The 21,702-nt window shown below is 34.2% G+C and overlaps 1 protein-coding gene across 1 annotated transcript in view; it reads right to left on the bottom strand.

Moving 5' to 3' along the window:
• The window catches only part of DTWD2 (DTW domain containing 2), a 156,776-nt gene that overhangs the window by 55,708 nt on the left and 79,366 nt on the right, over nucleotides 1-21,702 (bottom strand). The window lies entirely within an intron of this gene.

The raw sequence follows: 21,702 nt of genomic DNA, 5'->3' as shown, positions 1-21,702 counted from the left end.
AAAAGAATGGGGACTTGGGGGGAACTACCTAATAAGCCAGACCCAAAGAACCACTATCTACTTTAATCTGGTTTATGTTTTATTATAAATTGTGCTTATTCACTGGAATTATTATTTAATTAACATACTGTCTATTCATCTCTATACAATAATTTCCCATCTATCCATCCACCTATCCTCTAATATTTACCAAGTCTCTGTATGTAACAGGCACTGCTCTAGGGCACTGGAAAAAAATAAGTGAAATGTGTGCCTTCAAAGAGTTTATGGTTATTGGAGATTGAGGATGATCAAGAGAAAATTCCTTTCTCAGTTATCTTGTAGTCTACAAAGAAATGCAGGCAACTCAATGGACAATTATTAAAGCATGAAATAAATCCCTGTGAAGGAACATGTTGTGGGTACTATGGAAACAGTGGGAAGAAAAGTCTAACCTTATAATAGCATATCAAGGAAATCAAGTAGAGGAAATGCAGTTGAAAACTGGGCTTATGGGACAAATATAAGTTAATCCAAGGAATATGTTTGAGACTTCTAGATATACAGGGAATGGCAGGTAAAGCCAAGAGGTAAGAAAATTCATATAGAAGTGAGGGAATTACAGAGTCTATTATTAATGGACATAGAATTTAGGTGGCTAATGGAGACAGAATGCTGTATACTACATTGTTTAATACAAGTTCTATTATTTATCCATTATTATTTCATCTATATTCACTTTATATTTAAATTATAAAGCTTAAAAAGCTGAATGTTTCTATGAAATATTTCTTACAACTGCATGTGAATCTACAATTATCTCAAAATAAAAAGTTTAATTTTAAAAAGCTAGATGGGGATTTTTCAAAATAGATTAGGATTTCATTTTTAAGCATAATTTCAGTAAGAAAATGTAATCATTTGATTTCATAACTCCAATAATTTTATAAAGGTAGAAAATTTGGGTAAGAAATTATGTCAATAAAGAAACCCAAATTAACAATAGGAAAAATACTGTGTTTATCTATTTTATAATGTGTTGATCCATTCAGGATGTTCTCCCAAAAAGAAGTTAGAAGAAAGCAAATTGAAATTGCTATTACTAGCAAAAAAAATTTTCTGAGTGGTTTGGGTGGCTAGAAACTGTATGGTATAGTGGATATAACGAGTGGTTTATGTCAGTTTCAAATCCTGGATCTGCCACTTTCTTAACTTGCTCGGGGGTCTTTTAATTTAAAATTCATGATAAAAATATTCTATCCTCTAAAAGTCAGTGCAAGAATATCAGATACAAGGATATACCCTAATAAAGCTAGTCCACAGCTCTATAGAGTGATTCACAGAGATTCCCAGTTCATTTGACATTTGTTCTAGATAATTGGCACTAAGTTTGGACATGTGCTTGGACCAGGTTTTGATTGTTTGGGAAGGCTAAGGGTGATCAATAAAGACTGTGTACATGTCCAGATGTAAAGATCTACACTATTACAATAAATACTGCTTATCCCTAAGACAGGTGGAGTACACCCAGCCACATGAGATGGTTCCCTCCATATATCAAAATCAGTATCTTGCCCTAGCCTTCTGTATACAAAAGCGTGGGTCTGAAGGGGAATGGTTGAACTTCTAGATGTTTTCGTTTGGTTGGCTAGTGTTTTGTTTTGTTTAAGACAGGGACTCGCTGTTTTACACAGGATGGAGGGCAGGAGTGCAGTCATGGCTCACCGCAGCCTCAAACTCTTGGGCTCAAGCAATTCTCCTGCCTCAGCCTCCCGAGTAGCTAGGACCACAGACATGTGCCACCACACTTGACTAACTGTTTGTTTGTTTGTTTTTTAGAAGAGACGAGGTCTCTCTCTATGCTGCCCAGGCTCGTCTCAAACTCCTAAGCTCAAGTGATCCTCCTGCCTTGGCCTCCCAAAGTTGTGGGATTATAGGCATGAGTTACCATGCCTAGCCAGTTCTAGATGTCTTAATGCAACCCTTACTCACTGGACAATACCATCTGCAACTGTGCGCCCCCCAGCAAGAATTCTGAGGCTGGGGACTATTCCTGATCTCTTTAGCTATGACACACTTTCATCTGTTTCATTTATTTTTTTTAGTACTTTACTAAAATAAAATTGACATAAACTGCATATATTTCAAGTATCTAATTTGATAAGATTTGACATACATATATACCTGTGAAATCATCACTACCATCAAGATAATGAACATAAGCATGGCACACCTAACCCTTTGTAATCTCTACTTCTTGCATCTCTCCTTCTCCTTCCTTCTTCCTTCATCCATCAAGGCTAGCAATGATCTGCTTCCTGACTATACATTAGTTTGAATTTCCTACAATTTTATATAAATGAAATCATACATTAGGTACTCATGTTTATCTGGATTCTTTCACTGAGTATAATTATTTTCATATTCACCTGTGTTATAGTGTATATCAACTGTTTTTTACTACTTAGTAGTTTTTCATTATATGGATATGCCACACTGTTTATCCATGCACCTGTTGATGGACATTTGGGTTGCTCCTAGGTTGGGGCTATTACAATTAAAGCTGTTATGAGCATTTACATGCAAGTCTTTGTACGGACATATACTTTTCATTTCTCTTGGTTAAATATCTAGGAGTGAAATGGCTGGATCACATGTTACCTGTATATTTAACTTTTCAAGAAACTGCCAAAATATGTTTCAGAGTGATACTATCATTTTACATTACCACTAGCTATGTTTGAGAGTTTCAGTTACTCTCCACAGCTTTGCCAACACATTGCATGACAGTTCTTAATTTTAACCATTCTAACAGGGGTGTGATGGTATCTCATGTGGTTTCATTTGCATTTCTCTAATGACTAATGTTACTAATATCTTTTCGTATGTATTTGTTTTTCATATATCTTCACTGATAAAGTGTATGTTCAAAACTTTTATGCATTTTTAAATGAGATGTTTACTTATAACTAAGTATGGAAAGTTAATTATACCTTCTGAATACAAGTTTTTTCTCAGATAATTCCTTGAAGACATTTCGCAATATGTGATTTGTCTTTTCATTCTCTTAATGTATGACCTTTGTGTCTTTTGAAGAGATTTTTAATTTTAATGAAAGTCCAAGTCAATTTGTTCTTTTATGGCTCATGCTTTTGGTGAAATCATAGACAAACCCAAGGTTACAGTGAAAATTCCTCTTAGGGCCCTGGCCTGGTCCTTCCCTCACAGGTACTTCCTGCAAATAACAAGCCAAGAAATATTCATCTCATACAAAGATGAGTACTCAATCAATAAATAAAACAGCAAAGAATCCATATAAAGCTAATACCAGCAAATAAGGAGAAAAATAAACTGGAAAAACAAATGGCTAAGGCAGAATAATTTAACATCAAGCAATAAATTACATTCAGACATGACATTCAAGGCAGCTATAAAAATGAATAAAAAAGCTCTTCATATACAGATACAGAACAGGCCCTAAAATCCATTATAAATTGAAAAAAGCAAAACAGCAGATACTTATCACACATCTAACAAGGGGGGATATGCGTGTATATTTACGTGTATATAAATAAAATAATTTTGAAAAATAAACAAGAGTCTTGATATATAGTTTGTCCCTAAGAAGGAGAACTGGGTAGATGAAGCATAACAGTCAGAGAAAGACTCTTCACTGCATACTCTCTCTTATCTTCCGATTTTTCAGCCATGTAAATATATTACTTTTACAAAAAATTTTAAATCTCAAAAAACTGAATGACAGTTTTGTTCAATAATTATTTCATTATTGTGATGTAAGAAAGTGATTAAGTCACTGCTTTCTAAGACTAAAATGTATCTCTTAAGAAATACAATTTTTCATGAAAGAATGAAAATCTACTTAGCTATCCCTTGAAACTCAAGATCCTCTGGCTTCAAAAATGTATGCATCATTCTGTTACAATCTGGAAATAATATAATACAAAGTAAAATCTATTAACCAAGAAAAAATAAATTGAAGTGGGTAAGTCCATTTTCTGACAAAAGAAAGTAAACGTCATTATATAAAATATCAATAAATAATACTTGGTGAGTACTCAGTACAATCAGAAGCCATCTGAAGTGTTTTGCACGTATTATCTCACAACCATCTGTTAAGTAAATGCTATATTATTACCATTTTACAAATGAGGAAAATAAGGGCAGAGAGGTAATTTGCCATGTCAAAAAGCAGATAAGCTGTGGAGACAGGAATAAAGTCAGTCTGACATCAAAGCCTGGGCTCCTAAGCATTAAGTCATATTGTTTGTCCTACACATTTCATTACACTAGGTACAATAAAGTTCTAAACAAATAGTCTTATATATACTTCAGTAATTCACATTTTATACATTTTAAGGTTCTTAGATTTTAAATTAATTCATGTAAATTTCTACATATCTTTGAAAACAAGTGGGCTTTATTTTAGACAGAATGCAATCCTAAGGACGCAAATTAAAGCAAACTCCTGATTTCATGAGTTTTGTGCTCTAATTACATAAATTCCTCTCTTTATTTCAGAAGTCAAATAAATGTATATGTAAAAAAGTGGGGCTTTTAGGTTTTCCTTTTTTTTTTTTTTTTTTTTTTTTTGAGACAGAGTCTCCCTCTGTCACCAGGCTGGAATGCAGTGGCACAATCTCGGCTCACTGCAACCTCCGCCTCCCAGGTTCAAGCGATTCTTCTGCCTCAGCCTCCAAAGTAGCTTGGGACTACAGGCGCATGCCACCACGCCCAGCTAATTTTTGTATTTTTAGTAGAGACGGGGTTTCGCCATGTTGGGCAGGATAGTCTCGATCTCTTGACCTTGTGATCCACCCACCTCAACCTCCCAAAGTGCTGGGATTACAGCCATGGGCCACTGCACCCAGCCCAAAAGTGTGTTTTAAAATGTGCGTAGTTCATTTATGTTAAATAGTTTGGAAGCTAAAATTTTTAAATAAATAAAATGTGCATAGTTCCTTAGTAAGCAGATAGAAGAATAGAGCAGGAATATGATGAGAGCTAAATATAAAATTCCGTAAGGTGAAAAATACGTACATATTTATATAACAACTTTACCAATAAAGAGATTTCATTAGTAATTTCCAGATGCAATGGAAGAGATTTTTTACTATAACTTCTTTCCTCTGATTAAATGTGGCTAAATTTTTCCATTCGTATTTAGGTTGTTTTCAAAATCTGTAAGAAAATTATCCTGGTTTTTTAGAAAAAAAAATATTTCATTATTAGTATGGCAATGTACTAGAAGGTCAAGTTTTTTTTTTAGCCATCTGTTCCCACTATGCAATCCACATCACTCATAAACAGAGGCAGTTTTACCCACGATGCCCTATAATTGAGGCACATAATCATATCAGCTGCCTAACTATGCCAAGCACGCCTGCTATGCAAACAGCTCTTCTTTCTCTGAATTAATTATGACTACTGAACCAATTTAATACAGTGCTTCTCCACCATTACCTTTGCCAAATGTCACAGCTGTGGCAAGAAAGTCTACAAGGCATACACTGCTGCTCACAGCCTACTCTCAATTGTGGCTATGCAAAATATCTCTGAATAATGTACTCCTCTGAAAGAATGTAAGCAATTAGAGGCTTAAACACCAGCAGTCTCATAACATAGCTCACTAGAAGTTACAGTAATTGATATATATAAATATAAAGTCATTTCACTTTATTAAATGCTTTCAGATATGATTGCAACACAGTCATACACAGTCTATAGGATACACTGAATGACAGTACTAATATTTAATAAATAAATGAAATGTATTACAAACCTTTACTAACAACGGTTGAAATAATGAAGATAACTAAGAAACTACTAGTAACTGAATTAAGACCAAACTGTCTTTCGGTCTCTTAACCTCAAACATCCAGAAAGAAAACCCATAAACTTTAATACAAGCAAGAAAATAAAATAATCTAGCTCAATGCTAATAAAATATATCACGTAAGCTATACGTGTAATGTTAAATTTTCTAACAGCCATATTTAAAGGAGAAAAAAGGTGAAATTAATTTTAATAATATTTTATTTAACCTAACAGATCCAAAATAAAATATTTTAACATGTAATCACTACAGATTATTAGTAAGAGATTTTATTTTTCTTTTTCAAAATAATCTTTGATATCCAGTGTGTATTTTATCTATACAAAGCATTTTCATTAGGAAGCTCAATTTTAATAAAAAATATTTAACCTATATTTAGATTTTATCAAATACAGTTGAAAAAAGTAGTTCACATATCTAAGTTGTGCCAAGCATACCTCAAATTTTACAATAAGATAATCATGTAAACACCTTCAAATAAATACTTTCCTTTAATATTCACAAACACATTGACAAAATTGGTTCATCTTTTTAAAATCACCAATTTAACTCAGAAGCAAAAGTGTATCAGTTTAAAAACTATGCCTGTTCACAGTAAGTAAACTCACTAAAACCATAATGAGATATGATAGAAATTGTTCTACATCTTTACTGAGGATTCTACATTTTAATTGTTGTGATGGTTACATGAAATGTATATTTGACAAAAAACATTATACATTTTAAACAAATTCATTTTATTTTATATAAATTATACTTAAATTAATTTGAAATACCATTTCTAACCTGTCCAACTGACAAAAAACATTCAAAATCTTGACAACAAATTTGTGGGAAAGGCTACTGGGAAATACACATTGTCATAAAATGGCAGAAAATCAACGGAAGGAAATTTTATAGTATTTAACAAAAACTACATATGTATTTTCCATCTGATCCTACTTCTAGGAGGTAAAAAAAAAAAAAAAACACCTCCACAAATATGAAACAACATATGCACAAACATTTCAATGCAGCATTATTTGTCAGGGCAAACATTAGAAACAATCTAAACACATTTCTATGGAAACTGGTTGAATAACTGTAGTTTATCCACTTACAGAACGTAAGAAAGAACACAGAGGCTATAAAAAGAATAAGGAAGATCTCTGAACAGATATGGGAGTGGTTAATAGGAAAATATTGTTAAGTAAAAAAAAAAATTTATATATATATATGCAAAGGAATATATACAGTACTGTACTTCTATATAAAAAAAGTGGAAATGAAGGGCCAAGCGTGGTGGCTCATGCCTGTAATCCCAGCACTTTGGGAGGCCAAGGTGAGCCAATGCTTAAGATCAGGAGTTCGAGACTAGCCTAGCCAACATGGTGAAACCCTGTCTCTACTAAAAATACAAAAATTAGGATGCTCCTGTGGTCCATCTACTTGGCAGGCTGAGGCACGAGTATCTCTTGAACCAGGGAAGCGGAGGTTGCAGTGAGCTGAGATCGCACCACTGCACTCTAGCCTGGACAACACACTAAGACACAGTCTCAAAAAAAAAAAAAAAAGTGGAAATGAGATTATAAATGTATACGTGTGTGTGAGTGTCTCTGCTAGTTATCTGAAAAACGCAATAGAGGAAAAATAAACAAGAAGCCAATGACAATGATTACCCATAGAGGATATGTGGAAATAAGAAAGAAGGGATATAGAAAGAAATGAAACTTCTGAGTATATATTTTTATAGTTTTTCAATTTTTGTAGATGTGATCAAATTAAAGACGTTTAGATGGGGAGATTATACCAGATTATGTGAATGGTCCCCATCTAGTCACATGAGTCCTTAAAACCCTTCCCAGAACTTTTACCAGTTGGGTCAGAAAGAGGAGACTGAAAAAGGAGGAGAAAGTGTGAAGGGAATCAACTCACCATTGCTGGCTTTAAAAATGAATGGAGAGGACCACAAGCCAAGGAGCACAGATAGGCTCTAGAATCCGGGAACAGCCTTCAGCTGGACCCAGCAAGAAGACAGAAATCTCAGATCTACAAGCACAAAGAACTGAACTCTGCCAACAAGCCAAATGACAAGGGAACAGTTTCTATCTCAGATCCTCCGTAAAGGAGCACAGTTGGCCAAAAAACCGATTTTAGTCCGGTGAGAAGGGGAGAATAATAAATTTGCGCTGCACCAGGCACTGAGCCTGGGTGACAGAGGGAGGAAAAAAAAAAAAAAAAGGAACTGACACAGGTTTCAAAAGTATCTATACTCCCCTATATAACATACCACCAGTGTCTTTCTTCTAGTCTTCATCATCTATGACTTAAACACTGGCAAACTGCTCTGACTTCAATCCTGCTCTCTTCTAATCCACTTTTAAACTCTGACAGAAGAGCAACCCTTCTAAAATGTAAATCTGATTAGAAAACGCTACTTCACTCTCTATCCATCCGCACCTGTAATTCAATATGTACAATCCCAATCCAACTCCTACTAAGATTTTTGTTGGAAAACAAAAAACTGATTCTAAAATTTATACACAGAAATGCAGAACAAAATACAGAACAATTTTGATCAAAAAAAGAGAAAGAATAGAGCTTAAGGGACATACTACCTGATTTCAATTCTTCCCACAAAGCTACAATAATCATAGCAGTGTGGTATTGGTATTTAAAGACAGATATACAAATAAATAGAACAGGAAAAAGAACCCAAAAATATACTCACACATATTTGTTCAAGGTATTTTCAAAAAATGAATCAAGGTATCCCTGATGAACACAAATGCAAAAAGTCTCAACAAAATACTAGCAAACAGAATTTAACAACACATTAAAAAGACTATTTACCATGAGCAAGTGGGATTCATCCAAGGAATACAAGCATGTTCGACATATGCAAATCAATAAACATAATACATCACATTATGTTTCAACAGATGCTAAAAAAGATTTCAACAAAATTCAACATCCTTTCATGATAAAAACCCTCAACAAACCTGGTATAGAAAAAACATACCTCAACATGATAAGGGCCATATATCACAAAACCACAGCTATTATTGCACTGAATGGGGGACAACTGAAAGCCCTTCCAGTAAGAACTGGAACAAGACAAGAAAGCACATTTTCACCACTGTCATGCAACATAGTACTGAAAGTCCTGGCCAGAACAATTAGGCAAAGGAAGAAATAAAGAACATCCAAACTGGAAAGGAAAAAGTTAAGTCAAATTAGCCTTGTTTGCAAGACTACATGTCCTTATAGTTAAGAAAAATCTAAAGACTCCACAGAAAACACTTAGAATTGATACATTAAGTAAAGTTGCAAGATGGGTACAAAATCAACACGCAAAAATGATCAGCATTTCCATACACTAGCAGTGATCAACCTGAAAAAATCAAGAAAGCAATGCCATTTATAATAGCTACAAAGAAAAAAACATTGATGAATAAATTTCACCAAGGATGTTACAGATCTATATAAAGAAACCTGTAAAACACTGAGGAAAGTCATTGAAGAGGACATACAAAAAAATGGAAAGATATCCCATGCTCATGGATTGGAAGAATTAGCATTGTCAAAATGACCATACTTCCCTAAGCAATCTTCAGATTCAATGCAATCCTTACCAAATACTAATGACATTTTTCATAGAAACAGAAAAAGGAAATCCTGCAATTCATATGGAACCACAAAAGATGCTTAATAGCTAAAGCAATTCTGAGCAAAAAGAACAAAGCTGAAGGCATCACATTATCTGATTCCAAATTACACTATAAAGCTACAGCAACCAAAATAGTATGGCACTAGCATAAAAGGACACATAGACCAATGGAACAGAATACAGTACCCAGCAATAAGTCCACACACTTACTTACAGACAATTCCTTTTCAACAAAGGCACCAAAAACATACACTGGGGAAAGGGCAGTCTCTTTAATAAATGGTCATGGGAAAACTGGATATCCACATGTAGAAGGATAGAACTATTATATATCCCTATTTTTCACTATACCACCAAGCCTCAGTTCCTCATATAACATGGAACCATTAATAATACTCATTCAAACCACCTTACAATTTGTTTAAGGAAAAAAATTATATAATTCATACAAAACTATTTTCTTTTCTAATATGCAGTAATATCCCACAAAGATGTCATTTACTGCTATCAATACACAAAAATAAACATGATTACTGAATATAAAAAACATGGTTGAATAATATTCACTCAGGAGTTCTGAACATACTCAAATGTAAAATTATCAAACTATGAGCTAAAATGTGAAACAGCCACTGACACGATTCAAGGATTTTTCATGTTATTCATAAAGAAGGCTCCAAGGGCTCTTAGGAACTACAAACCAGTGAATAAACAAGAAACATTTCTAATCACAGGTTGCAAAGTTTCCATATTAAGATTTCCAGTAATAAAAAGCAATAATATTTTCTACAAACAGAATTCATGCTTCCATAGTTCTTCTGGAGAATAAAAATTACAGTACATCTGAGCCTGTAATACTACATGTAGGTCAGATTTTTCATTTTCAAATGAAAAACATGAGTCCGAAAAAGGTTAAGATAAAAATAACTAGAACATAGACTCTCTGAGGATAGAAAAGAAAAAATTAATTCTCTTAGAAACATAAGAGCCAAAAAAAGACGTTACATGTTAATAAAACCAGAGAAAGTATAGATAACATGAGCACAGAATTATTCAAAGAATGAAAAAGAAATTCCTTAACACTTGAAAAAGATGGTTAAGGGAAAAATTCTAAAAACTAACATAAAATATTTATAAAATATGTGGCCAAATAGGGAGTTCATTACATCAATTAATACAGCTAAGAATAAAAATATGAGCTATTCAGAAGTATAAGATTATTGAACAAATGATCTGCCTAGTCAGGGTAATCTGATTTCTTAAATGGCATTTCAGGGCTCTAATACTGGAGAGGCCACATGTAGGCATTCCAGTTAACGACCCCAGCTGAGTACAACCTTTCACCCATCCCTGCCAAAGTGCCAGTTATGTGCCTAAAGCTGTCTTGGATTCTCTTGCCCAGCCTAACCATTAGACGAAAACCACCAAGTAACCTCTATGGACACCAGATCAAACCATGACTAAACTCTTAACAAATTCATAAGATACAATTAAATGGTTGTTGCTTTAAGACAACATTTTGTGGGAGTTTGTTATGCAATATTTCAGGGGACCCAAGACCACAGTCAGGTTTAGTGATTCTCGGGGACTCACAGAACTCAGTATATAGTAGAACTCATGGTTAATATTTATTACAGTGAAAGAATACAAAGCAAAATCAGACAGGAGAAAACACACATGGGACACAGCTCAGAGGAAACCAGGCACAGGTTTCCAAGTGTCTTCTCCCAGTGAAATCACATAAGATGTATTTACTTAAATCTTCTAGTATTGAATTGTAACATGTGTGAAGTGTTATCTACCGAAGAAGCTCATTAGAGACATAGTGTCTCTAATTTGAGGTTTACTGGAGGTTAGTCACCTAGGCACCCTCTGCCTGGCTTGTATCAAAATTTCAGACTCCCAGAAGAAAACTGGTGTTCATATACATAATTCTTTGCACAAATAGTTTAGGCACAGTGAGCCACTGCTATCACTTAGGAAAAGCTTTGTATCAGTGCAGGAAATTTTACCATTCACATTCTCAGATCCCAGACAAAGGTCATCCTTCTAAGCATGTTTCCAAGGAGAGTAGCCTCCAACCTGCTATGTCAATTATTGTGTGCACATGCAGCAATAGATAACTGCAACAATAGCCACACATCGGTGTTAAAAACAATACAGACCATACAAACCACTGGACAGACCTGATGTAAAATGGCGTATATCCTGTTCCTTTCGGAAAATTAAATTAAAAGTAATTCAAAGGAATCTTTGTGTAAAACAAATGTACAATGTAATATTATTTTTGAAATAGGTACCACTACATACAACCTCAGAGTAAAATTAATATTTGAAAATTAAATCATTTCTTTTTTTTTTTTGAGACAGGGTCTCACTCCCACGCCCAGGGTGGAGTGCAGTGTCACAATCATGGCTCAGCCTTGACTTCCTGAGCTCAGGTGATCCTCCCACCTCAGCTTCCCAAGTAGCTGGGACCACAGGCATGTGCCACCATGCCCAGCTAATTTTTTAAACTTTTAGTACAGATGGGTTTTTGCCGTGTTGCCCAGGCTGGTCTCAAACCCCTGGACTCAAATAATCCACCTGCCTTGACCTCCCAAAGTGCTGGGATTACAGGCATGAGCCACCATGCCCAGCCAAAAAATTAAATATTAATCCCAGTCTTTTATACTGGTACATTTGAAGTCTTCTAGGTAAAGTTTGATACAATTTTATTCTGAAGAAAGTATATTACCCACTTGATATGTAATCATTTAATGGTCAGTTGCTACTGGGCAAAAACAAGAAAATTAATGTATAACATTACAATGAATCCCTGATCAGCAAAGAATGAGAAGATAAATTTTATGGCTGAGCACAGTGGCTCACACCTGTAATCCCAGCGCTTTGGGAGGCTGAGGTATACAGATCACTTGAGGTTGGGAGTTCAAGACCAGCCTGGCCAACATGGTGAAACCCCGTTGCTACTGAAAAAAAAAAAAAAAAAAAATTAGCCGGGCATGGTGGCAGGTGCCTGTAATCTCAACTTCTCAGGAGGCTGAGGCAGGAGAACCACTTGAACCTGGGAGGTGGAGGTTGCAGTGAGCTGACATTATACCACTGCACTTCAGCCTGGGCAACAAAGTGAGACTCCATCTCAAAAAAAAAAAGATGAGAATGAGAAGATAAATTTTAAAATCTAATAAAGCTTGGCATCAAAACAGTTATGAAAATCTACAGTATGGTACAAAAAATTTACAAAATTGGCACCCTAGAACTGCTCTAATTTTAATCACAAAAAAATTGTTATTAAAACATTTCGTTTAAGAGGAAAAAGGTTATCCTTAGCCTACTTGCACACTTGATTGAGAAGTAAATATTTACTCAGGTACTGGCAGGTATGTATTTAGATATTATTTGCCAATTCTGTATCAATGAAATCGCCTGCTTACTAAAATTTACATATAACCCCAACATGCACAAGCACAGAACAGCAAAAATTTAGAGTTGCCCAATGCACACATTCCTAGCTGAGGTAGAATTCAGTGATGCTGTGTCTTGTTTCAGCTCTCATACTGTAAATATGGGTCTTTTTCAGTCTATTTAGTGCCACATTTTTGTACTGTTGTGCTTTTTGTTGGCGATTTCACTACGTGGCCCCCAACTTGTAGCACTGAAGTGCTGTCTAGAGTTCCTGAGCTCAAGAAGACTGTGATGTGTCTCATGAAGAAAACACATGTCAGATAAGCTTAATTCAGACATGAGTTATAGTGCTATTGGGCATAAGTTCAATGTTAATTAATCAATGATATTTATGAAATACGGTGTATGTAAACAAAAACACATGTAAAACAAGGCCATGTTGTACTGCTTGGTTAACTAAAATGCGATCAAAGGCTAGTAGGAACCTAATCCTGTATTTTCCCTAGGGACAATGGTTCAGTATTCACTAACTCAGTGTTCACAGAAACTTTCTAGAACCTAACTATCACAAATAACAAGCACTGACTGCATACATAAGCTTTTTCTGGAAGTCTAATATAAATACCAAAGTGCCCAAATCATAACTGTACAGCTCCATGAATCTACAAAACCTACACACTTGTGTAACTAGTACCCAAGTCAAGAAGCAAAATATAACCACAATCCACAGATCTCCTCATACTCCATTCCTGTCATTATGCCCTCCCTGCAAAAGATACTACCTTGACATCCAAAACCATAGTTCCGTCAGTTTTAAACTCTATATAAATTGAATCATTGAATCATATAAGTCATACTTCTTTTTTTCTTTCTTTTTTTGAGACGGAGTCTCACTCTGTTGCCCAGGCTGGAGTGCAGTGGCATGATCTCGGCTCACTGCAACCTCCACCTCTCGGGTTCGAGCGATTCTCCTGCTTCAGCCTCCCAAGTAGCTAGGATTACAGGCGCACATCACCACACCCTGAAATTTTTTATATTTTTGATAGAGAGGGGATTTCCCTATGTTGACCAAGTTATCTGGTCTCAAATTCCTGACCCAAATTGATCTGCCCACCTCGACCTCCCAAAGTGCTGGGATTACAGGCATAAGCCACCATGGACAGCCAAGTCATACTTCTTTATGTCTGGCTTCTTTCGCCAACATTATGTTTATGTAATTCATTCATGTTGTTATCTGTAGTTTAGTTTTTACTGCTGTAGAACATTCCATTACATATACCACCATTTGTTCATTCTGTTGTTGACAGGAACTGGGGTTATTACAGACAGTGTTAATATGAATAGTGTTAATAACTTGCTAGCTTAATATTTTCAGAAACTTTTTCCCTTAATTACATTAAAGGCAAATATTTTTTAAAAAGCTATTTGTCATGTAAACATCTCTAAATAAGTAGATGTAAACACAATAATGCTACAAACCTGCAGGCAAGTTAACAGAGATGGTACAGGAATGAAGAAAAGAAGTGTAAAGTTGTGGCAGTGAGCTAAATAAAAGAGCACTCATTTTATAGAAAACAAAAGTATCTAAAACTATAGTCACAATCCTGATATATAAAAAAGATAAAGTATTTTGTCTTAAGATAGACTGGATGACAGAGTTAATAGATTAAACTAAAACCAGTGATGAAAAAATGACTCAAAATCAAGGGCCAGGTGTGGTGGCTCACACCTGTAATCCCAGCACTTTGGGAGGCCGAGACGGGCAGATCACGAGGTCAGGACATAGAGACCATCCTGGCTAATATGGTGAAACCCCGTCTTACTAAAAATACAAAAAATTAGCCAGGCATGGTGGCGGACGTCGTAGTCCTAGCTACTCGGGAGGCTGAGGCAGGAGAATGGGGTGAACCCGGGAGGCGGAGCTTGCAGTGACCTGAGATCACACCACTGCCCTCCAGCCTGGGCAACAGAGCGAGACTCCATCTCAAAAAAAAAAAAAAAAAAAAAGAAAAAATGACCCAAAATCATATTTCCTGCTCTACTTTTAGTGGAGGTACTCAGTGATAATGATTATCAGAATAATTAGCACTACCCAAATATTTATGTATTCACATATATTTTACATTCTGCAAAGATTCAGCTGTATTATAAAATATGTGAATATAATTACATTTATAATTACTTATCATAAAGATTTTTAGAACTTCTAATACCACTTAGTTTATATATTTTATCTAAGATATTTTACCTGTATTTTTTGGTAGTCACAAGACAATCAACACCCTATGATTTCCCTTTACATGATAATATTCTAAATAGTAGAAAAGGGGAGGGGAGAATTCCAAACCCACATAAGTACTTACATTGCACAGCAAGTATGCCTGATAATCCAGGGATTCAACAAACATAATAAAAACAGTGAAGCAGCACTGAAACAATCAAATTTGAGAAAAACCAGACAATACAGTTTCACAATCTCTAATTTGATTTTTTAAAATCTGATCTTCTCTACTGAAAATCAAATTAAAACAGATACCAGAATGCCTCTCTGATGATTCTTTTTCTAAAGCTTGCTATCTTGCCTAAGTCACAACTTTCATGTAGTTTAAGAAAATACCATATATATTAGAGTATATTAGAGTATACCATATGGGCTTAAAGGAAAAAGATAATCTCGTATCCAGCTAAGAAAGTATCTAGTAAGTGTTACCAGGGGCTACAAATTAAACCTGAGACCTGTCAATAAAAATTAAAATAATAATTAAATGTGTCCTAACTATCCATAAAGTAGATTATTTCCTCAGATTATCAAAAGATTAAAATTACTTAATTGGGAATTTTTTTATTTTTTAAAGAAATGGTGGTCTCACTATGTTGCTCAGGCTGATCTTGAACTCCCAGGCCCAAGCAATCCTCTTGCCTCAGCCTGCCATGTAGCTGGGATTTCAGGCACAAGCCACTACATCTGGCTCAGAAATGTTTATTTTTAACCCAAGCTAAACCCATAATTAAATCATTTGATTGACTATAACCTCCAATTCTTTTTAATAATTCATACTTACCTTTTATTATTTAAGTATTTTGAACAATTTACCATTAAACATATTCGAATAATGTGTCTATATAATCACATAACAATCCCTTCTCTCACCTTATATCAACACGTATCACTATATCTAGTGATCCTGAGAAACAAAATAAGTTATGAAAATATAATTATTTAAACTGAAGTACTGAATAGTGGAAAGCTACAAACGTGCTACTTGAAATATCAATTATCAAATGTTCAAAGCCAAAAAGAAAAAAATAAGTCCTTGGTGTTAAATAGTACCTGAAACATAGTAGAAACTCAATAAATACGTATAGAATGAGTAAAATATAAGTAGGTACATCTGTGGAAATGTATAGCTAAAATTATAGCACACATGAACATATAACAACCATAATCTATTTATACTTTAAAATAGATCAAATAATATATCACAAACTGGTAAAAGTACCCAGATTTCTGTAAATCAAATAATTGTATCTTCAGATAAGAGAATCTTTACAGTTAAATTTAGTTATATCCATACATTTATCATAATTATTCTTCAACATAATTATCTCAGTGGGTTTTCTTTATACTTAGAAAATACATACGTTTTTAAAGTTTCTGATCAACGTAAACAGTAAAAGCATGAAAGACATTTTTTCAATTACAACCACCCCTGCAAACACCCATTTGGAAAAAGTAAGCCTGTTACTCTCTATGGTAATCATCATATTATTTACAGTGTTCTTAATAACTACTGGAACTCATATAGCAATTTTTGAGGTATCTTCTACAATGTATACACAAATGGTTGCCATATGGATCTTGAGATGTGGACTATATGCAAAGCTACTAATGATATCAAAGGACCAGATGCTCTAAGCTTATGAATCATTACAATGTTATTAATATCCTTTTATACCACATAGTTTATACCACATAAATAAATAGATCTTTAAAAATATCTGACATTATATTACATCCTTTGGGTATATCTATGTTGTATCACATCATAACTAAAACCAGATTTTAGTACTAGTAAATTTCTATGTTTTTAACTTAGTCATTAAAATGATATTGAAAATTACAGTCCCATTGAAAATAATATATCCTAAAATTCCACATTTTTCACCAAAAGTTTGTTTATTAATACTCATTGTACTAAAATGGTAAAAAAAAAAAAAAAAAAAAATTAAGTCAGTATGCCTCTAACATAGTGACAATATTGCCTACAAGGTTTTTCTGGGAAAGAAGATAAACATTGAACAGCTGGGAAAACTATAAACTGCTACACAAATGTTAAGCATTATCACTGTGTTTTCCTAAGTACAAAAAATATTGCTATTTCTTTGTCTAAAGAGACAGGGACAGAAATTATGAGAGACAAATGGAGAAGGTACACCTTATTAACTAAGAAGTAATAAATAACCTTCTTCACATAGTTCCACTTCTGCTTTTTCTTGAAATATCAAAACTATAATCCAGTGGGAATATTAATGAGTGTTAAAGAGCTGAAAATATTCCAACTGCACAAAGTGAAAATTAAATTATGCTTGAAGCTGGCTTCAAAATACTATTACAAGTATGATCCAGTCTCCAGAAGCCAAGCAGAATTTTCAAGGAGAATACTGGGATCTCTAAATCTCTAGCTAACATGTTAAGCAGATTCTTACCACCCACATATGTTCTTTAAAAGCTCATTAAGTATTACAAACATTATGTTCTGTCATTATGAAGATGAAATCCCATTAAAAATAAAATTGAATTTCCTGGAAATGTAAAAGAAAAAATGTTACGAGGGGCAACAAAAGGGAAATAATAAAATCTCTACCATCTTGATCATAATCATAATCTTGTCTACTTATATATATTTGAAATTCAATCAAATGAAATACAGTTAAAAAGAAATAATAGTTATCCCTAAAAGTAGAGCATTCATATCAGAGAATTTTACATATATATTAGTATGAATTTATGTCAAAAGGATAGAGGATCAAAAGCTCTGTATTTCCTTAATTAGGATTATAACCAACATTTTTAATGTACACTATAGTGTCTGTACTAAATTTAGGGTTACACCAAGATTGGTGATTCAATTAGAAAGACATTTAAAACAATGATCAGATACCACTTCACAAAATTTACAATAATAATAAATACCCAGGGCTATTGAGATTATGAGACCACCTATGCTGTCACAGACTGTTAGTGGACACTGACCTGGCAGAATCCTTCAAGATATAAAATGCACACACCTTTTAACCCAAAATTCACTTCTAGAAATCTAATAAAAATACCCACATGTTCAAAAAGTTAATGTTTTCAAAGATATTCACTAATATATACCAATAACATCCTCAGTGTCTAATAAAAAGAATAGCTAAGTGTATTATCATACTTATATACTGGACTGACATAGAAAAATATCCATGACATAGTATAAAAATAAAAAGCAAGTTCCTGAACAATATGTGTAAGAATGGCACCATTTTTTGTATAACATGTGCATGCACACACATGTTTATGTAGCAGGAATAAAACATTTTTTGTCTGTTTTTTAATCGACTGACATTAAGGTTTCTGCCTGTGTTTAGAAAAATTCCTTACATAAGACGGGTATATAGACAGATAATCAAACACCAGTAGTATCTCTCCTGAATTTGGAAATAGTGGCAAGTTAAGAAGCAAAAGAAAATAAAATAAGAAATTCATAGAAGAAACAGACATGCAGAGAAAAAGAGCGAATATGGCAAGAAACAAGAACTGGTAGCATGTGGAGAAAGAACAGGGTTATTAAACATTCAATTTTGAATAGTTCACCTTGTTACAACCCTCTCCTCACCACTTTGGCTACTACAACATTCACTAAAGTCTGCATATACAAACAAAGGCTTTGTGAGAGTGACACTGGGTAAACTGTAGCCAAGGAGCTACATTTCAACTCAGAATAGGCAGGAAGCAGACAACAGAGAACATTCAGGGAAGGTAAGAGTTTAGCAGCATAAGAACTCCAAGAAAGAGGTGACCCTAAGATTTTTCCAAGAAACTTCCAAAGCATATTTGATAAACACCTTGACACAATTTTATTTAAATCTCAAAAGACAGAGCAACCTCTGCTAACAACTGCATATGTATGTGTATGTGTGGGTATGTGTGTGTGTTATATTAATGTATATGCATAAGCATATGTTTTAAAAATAAAACACTACATTACCCACATTTGATTTGCTAAAATATATTTTCTCTTTTATTTCACATTGTAAATATTTAAAGCTCCTTTCTCCAAGGAAGAAATAACTAATGGAATTTCCAGTTTAGCTTTGAGAACACAGGCCCTCCTAATTAGCAACTGGAGGAATTGCTAATTAGGAATTCAGAAAGGAGTCTCAGAAAGATGAGAAGAGATGCTCCTGCTCTCCCCCTGCAGCTGCAGAGCATAGAACATTCTGAGTCAGAGGGCCTGTCCTGATAAGATATAGAACTGAAAGCATTCACAACATCATAAGTCTAGTATACAAGCTGTGTATAAAGTTACAACTCTAATCATCCTGCTCTATTTTCTATGATAAAACATTTCTTACAAATGTTGTTTCTCAAGCCATCTGGATTCAAAGAAACTTACTATGTCCTGTGATTCTAACCCATATCTAAAAAACTCTGGTTTTTTAATTGGTTGTCTCATTTCAAAAGTGATCGCCCTGGTAAGACTATTTTAATGACATTTCTATTTCTAAAGATAAAAATATCTGTCTTTGGATAACTTTTTTTTTTATAAATATGGCTTTGCTAACCAGAAAGATTTTAAAATTTTATCTCTTCCCACCCTTCATGCATAAAAGTAAAACGAACTAACTAATCTGGTAGATTCCTTATTTTTTTTAATCATGTATATGACTTTTTAAATTGATTAACTGAATTTCATCAAAATTAAGAAATTCTGCATATCTCAAGAGACTGCTTAGAGGATAAGAAGACAGACTAGGAAAAAACATTTGCAAATCATATACTGAAGACTTGTATCCAGAATATGTAAAGAACTCTCAGGCTCATTAACAAGAAAACAAAACAATATAAAAATGAGCAAAAGATGTGAATGTACACTTCACCAAAGATGACAAATAAGCTCATGAAAAGATGTTCCACATCATTAGTCAATAGCAAATGCAAATTAAAACCACAATGAGATATCTCTACTCAACAATTAGAATAGCAAAAATTTCAACGACCCCTCCATACCAAGTGTTGTTGGAGATAAGAAGAAACAAGATTTCTCATAAACTACTGGTAGAAGTGTAAAATGTTAAATACTACAGCCATTTTGGAAAACAGTTTGGTTTGTTAAAGTTTAAAATGCACCTACCATAGAATTGAGCCGTTCTACACCTGGGTAGTTACCCATAAAAAAAGAAAGCATGCGTCCACACAAATACTTGTATATGAATGTGAATAACCATTTCATTTGTAACAGCCAAAAATAGAAAACAACCCAAATGGTCATTTGCAGATGCCCAGATAAACAAATTGTAGAATATGCAAACAATGGAATACTATTAAGCAATAAAAACAATGAATTTCTGATACACACAACAAAAATTAATTGTCCAATAATTATGCTTAATAAAATGAAGCCATTAAGAATACATAATCTATAATTATATTTATATAAAAGTCTATAAAATTCAAACTAATCGATAGTGACATAAGATCATGGTTGCCTAAAGATAGGGAAAGGGTAGGAAGAAAAGATTACCAAAGGTATAATCCCTTGATAATCATTTAGGGAGCAACGGATATCTTCATTATCTTGACTGCATTAATGGTTTTACAAGTGCGTATGTATGTCAAAACTCAGCAAACTGTACACTTTAAACGGGCAGTTTATTGCATGTGGGTTAAAAAAACGGAAAAAGAATTAGAGTCCCAACATAAATATAAGGCAATGTTACATCACATTTTTAGTAGACTTTATTGAAAGAAAAGGTAATTAAACACTGAATGAGAGGGACAAATTACAATTATCAGGCTTTCCAAAGGCAAAGAAAATGAGACTGGGAATATGATGACAAACTATGCTAACATTTCTTCACCTGGAAATTTTCCTGTTTACTTTAAATGATAATCCACACAACCATGCTCCAATAGAAACTATGCTTAAAGGTACTCACATCAAATGGACCATGCAGTATGTTACATCATTTCCTACGAATTAGAAAGTTTCCCCATTTCTCCGTTCAAATATAGCTTTGCCATTAACTAGCTGACCCTAATTTAGGAATTCATTTAACTGCATTGGGATTAACTTTTGCTCAACATTTCAAGTGGTTATTTTAGACTTGTATTAGTCAGGGTTCTCCCCAGAAACAGAACTATTAGGATATATATATAGAGAGAGAAAGAGATTTCTTACAAGGAATTGACACATAATTATGGAGGATGACCAGCCCAAATCTGCAGTGTGAGCCAGCAGGTTCAAGACCCAAGAGGCTGGGCATGGTGGCTCACACCTCTAAACCCAGCACTTTGGGAGGCCAAGGTGGGTGGATCACTTGAGGTCAGCAGTTCAAGACCAGCTGGGCCAACATGGTGAAACTCCATCTCTAAGAAAAACACAAAAATTAGCCAGGTATGGTGGCACATGCCTGCAATCCCAGCTACTCGGGAGGCTGAGGCAGGATAATCACTTGAACCTGAGAGGTAAAGACTGCTGTGAGCCAAGATTGTGCCACTGCACTCAGCCTGGGCAACAGCAAGACTCCATATCAAAAAAAAAAAAAAAAAAAA

The sequence above is a fragment of the Hylobates moloch genome, unplaced genomic scaffold (genome assembly GCF_009828535.3).
Source record: "Hylobates moloch isolate HMO894 unplaced genomic scaffold, HMol_V3 SCAFFOLD_6, whole genome shotgun sequence".
In the NCBI taxonomy this organism is placed as follows: Eukaryota; Metazoa; Chordata; class Mammalia; order Primates; family Hylobatidae; genus Hylobates; species Hylobates moloch.
The sequence above is the reverse complement of the archived record's forward strand: the minus strand, read 5'-3'. Positions and strand labels throughout refer to the sequence as shown.